We start from the raw sequence: 4,127 nt of genomic DNA on the forward strand, positions 1-4,127 counted from the left end.
AAATTTGATTTAACATGTATTGTAGTTGAGGTACCATTTTGACTTAGGGGAGTGTATTCAACTGAGAGTTTTAGGTGATTTGTATCAAAATGACAAATCCACTGTTATTGAATTTAGCATTTCGTAGAGTACTCTAAAATCTACTGTTATTGAAAATATTTTAAGTTGTGAAGTTTTAAAGCTTTCAGGTGATTTTACGGAGTTTGGGTAGAGTTCCTTAGTTAAAAATATTAAAACCCAAATCCCGTAGTTTTAGGTTATATTCTAGAGTGATTTAACATAAATCGTCTAAATCTCTGCAACTTATTGAAATCATCTAAAACTCTATTAAAAGTCAAATCACTTCAAATGTTATGTTGAATATACACCCCCATTAGATCCTTTGTATAATTAGTAAATCAAAATTTAAACCAACATCAACCAAATTTCTATGTATTAGAAGTTGATTTACAAATTTAATTGATTTTTCTGTCTAAAAAATAAAACAAAAGAAAATAGTGATTTTTGAAAACTTGCGTGTGCCAAGTTTTGTCCACCTAATTTTGTGCTAGTCAAAGATTTTATAATCTTTCTTGTTTCTATTTTTTTGAATTATTCAAAGTCAAAATTTAACTAATTATTACACAAAATCTTAAGCTTTAATTTTATTTAATAATTCAAAAACTCCAATTACAAAATTATATATATATATATATAAAAGACCCTAAGTTATGGTGGATCACATCACTTTCAAAACCTAAAAGCTTAAGGTATGTTTTCTTCTGTCTTCTTCTTTTGCTTGCAAAAGTTATTTTCATTTTTTACTTGCAAAAACTAATATGCTTAACGTTTGTTTTCTATTTTTTTCTTCGTTTTTACTTCCACAAAATAGTTTTTTTCTTGAAGAAACCAATAAGCTTATGTTCAGTTTTTCTGTCTTCTTCTTTATGTGAAAATTATATTTTCATTTTTTACTTGCATTAGCTTTATCGATTGTTTAAAATAAAAGAGTACCTTTTTATGTTTACTAATTTTTGTTTATTTTTTTTGGATGAAGATGTCTAATAATAAAAATGTTGATGATGCTGGTGCTGGTGCGGATGACGGCTGTGGAACTTATAATTAATATGTCAAAATTTTAACTTATATGAAATAGTATTTTAATAATTTTAACATGACTATAGAAACAAAACAAATTATATGGGAAGATGAGCATGTTGGGATATTCTTGGAGCTTCTCGATATCGAGTTGGCTAAAATTAGATACAGACAAAAGTTACCGAAAGAAGTAGGGAGAGAACGTATTTGTAAAGAGTTTTTGGAGAAAATTGATATACATCTTTCTTGGGAGCCTTTCAAAAGCAAATACAATATATTGAGAAATATGTATGGATTGTATAAATGGCTCAAGTATTTTACTGGAGTTTCAGCAGATAACAATACCGGTTTGATTGAGATGGATTCAGAATGGTAAGACGATCGCGAAAAGGTACATTATTGTATATAATTGATATTTAAAAAATCAAGTAACAAATCTGGTTACTGATATTTACGTTATATTCGTTGCCTTTGTGTTGTGCAGGAAATTCAATATGCAAAAAAGATCCATGAAACATTTTTAAATATTTTAATTGTTTTATTTGTTTTTAATAAATATATCACTATTTATATGTATATATATTCATTTATTCTATTAAGAAATTCATATTGCAACTTATATATCAAAAAAGTTACCAGCCAATATTTTTTAAAAGGGATAACTCTTATTTTTATTGCAAACTTATTACATAAACATACAGTATATATCACATAATTTTTATTGTAAGTTACATCAAATTACAAATCATACTGTAACTCAGCTTTAATATTACATGTCACTGGTCGGAGCCTTATGTTATACTATGTTGTATTAAATTGACAGAAAAGTTGTTGGCAGAAAGAAAAGGAGATTTAGAGAATCATTCTTCTATTATACACTGATTGGTTTTATCATTTTATCATTCGTAGCTTTCTGTTTGAAATGTTGTCTTAGTTCCCATTCATTTGATGATCCTTTATTACAGTGGACCATTTTGTTAGTTACAGTGGACCATTTTGCATGTTCCTCGTGCTGAAAATCAAAGTTTGAGTCGGTTACTGATGTATCAGAACTGACGTGGTAATGTATTTATTATAGAAATGAGAGAATAGTCTTTTCTTTTTACTGTCACACGCGGCTATAAATTTTAACTGCAGAAATGTCCTATAAATTAGGTGGCAATTTGCCTGATCTCTACAACTCAACTCAAAAGCAAACAAATTAAAAAACTCAAAAGCAAACAAACCCGAAACACAAATATTAATCACAATGATGTCATCATTCCCATTGGTCTCCTTTCTCACACTCTCATGTTGGCTGCAGCTGTATGCACCCAGGGACACGAACATGTGCTGGACACGGCCGAAAATCTAGTTCTAACGACTGCACAATACCTGATCCTACCGTACTCCCCGAGGAGTAACGGAGGTGGTCTCCTTCCAGTCCCCGTTAAACTACTTCCCCTTTGTCCACTTGGCATCAGCCAATCCTCGGTTACAGCCTTACCAGGCCTACCGGTTGGCTTCTCATATCCATACCCGCTCATGGACATTAAATTGACAGAAAAGTTGTTGGCAGAAAGAAAAGGAGATTTAGAGAATCATTCTTCTATTATACACTGATTGGTTTTATCATTTTATCATTCGTAGCTTTCTGTTTGAAATGTTGTCTTAGTTCCCATTCATTTGATGATCCTTTATTACAGTGGACCATTTTGTTAGTTACAGTGGACCATTTTGCATGTTCCTCGTGCTGAAAATCAAAGTTTGAGTCGGTTACTGATGTATCAGAACTGACGTGGTAATGTATTTATTATAGAAATGAGAGAATAGTCTTTTCTTTTTACTGTCACACGCGGCTATAAATTTTAACTGCAGAAATGTCCATACCCGCTCATGGACACCTATGTTAACGAAGGGCAAGCTGTAAATATCGAGTTTAGGTCGGAAGCATGGCCGGGCTGCGAAGAGTTTTCCAAGTACTGGGAAGTAGATGAATCCTCATCGGCTTTAGAGGAGCCTGCTATTCTGACCGGTGGTAAGAAGCGGGAACGAAACAGCTGGTTTAGAATTGAGAGAGAAGAAAAATTTGTAGGAGGAAATGCTTACAAATTGACCACCTTAGCCGGGACCATTGGAACCGTCCCAGGGCCTTGGGAAAATGCACCACAACTAGTTCTCACCAATGATACTGCTAAGACCTTCCTCGTCAAATTCCACAAAGTACATGGTGATACTACATCTACTTCACGTCTGGAGAAGTTAGGTCTAAGGATGTTCCCATTCTACTAGTCAACAAGCTAAGAATCATGTAATGTAAAGCCTGGCCTAAAGTAATGGGTTGAGATAATACCCTCATGCGCATGTACCTGAATTCCATAAATAAAACAAAACTATGTTTGTCAAAAAAGACGCAACTTTTCATCAAAGCAATGGATTAAAAAGCTTAATTTTACATTTTTACTAAAAGACTCAGTTTTGTAGTTTTGGCTTGAAACAACGATTTCGTGGATTTTGGCGAAAAAAAAAACTCTTTTTCGCTACAGCCAACCAACTAGCTGACAAAATCTTCTGGAATTCCGCTTTGCTCACGATTTTAATACAAAGATAAGAAGAAATCTAGTGACCTTGAAATCACAATGATGGAGTGAAGGAAATAATTAAGAGAGAGTTTCCCAGTTTCGAGCTCGAGGATAAGCTCGCCACTACAAGAAAACAGCGGCATACTGAGGAAAAAAATCGTCGGTATATCGTCGGAATAACGCTATTCCGACGGCATACCGACGAAAAAAGTCCTCGGAAATAACTCCTCGGAAATTCATCTATCCTCGGAAATCCCTCGGAAATTTCCGACGGAATTCCGAGGAAACCCTATTTCCTCGGAATTTCCGAGGACCACAAGTTCGTCGGAAATTCCTCGGAATATTCCGAGAAAGATGTCGTCGGAATATTCCGAGGGGTAAACTTCCTCGGAATATTTCCAAAATTAAAAAAAAAATTATAAATTTATTTTTTTAATTGAAATTCGAAAATATAAAATTAAAATTGAAATAGAAAACATATTTAAAATA

The 4,127-nt window shown here is 33.1% G+C and overlaps 1 pseudogene; it reads left to right on the forward strand.

The window, feature by feature from the left end:
- The first annotated feature begins 2,311 nt into the window (after positions 1–2,311).
- Positions 2,312–3,466, forward strand: LOC106325261 (annotated as a pseudogene).
- Positions 3,467–4,127: the final 661 nt, after the last annotated feature.

Source organism: Brassica oleracea, chromosome C2, assembly GCF_000695525.1.
Source record: "Brassica oleracea var. oleracea cultivar TO1000 chromosome C2, BOL, whole genome shotgun sequence".
Classification (NCBI taxonomy): Eukaryota; Viridiplantae; Streptophyta; class Magnoliopsida; order Brassicales; family Brassicaceae; genus Brassica; species Brassica oleracea.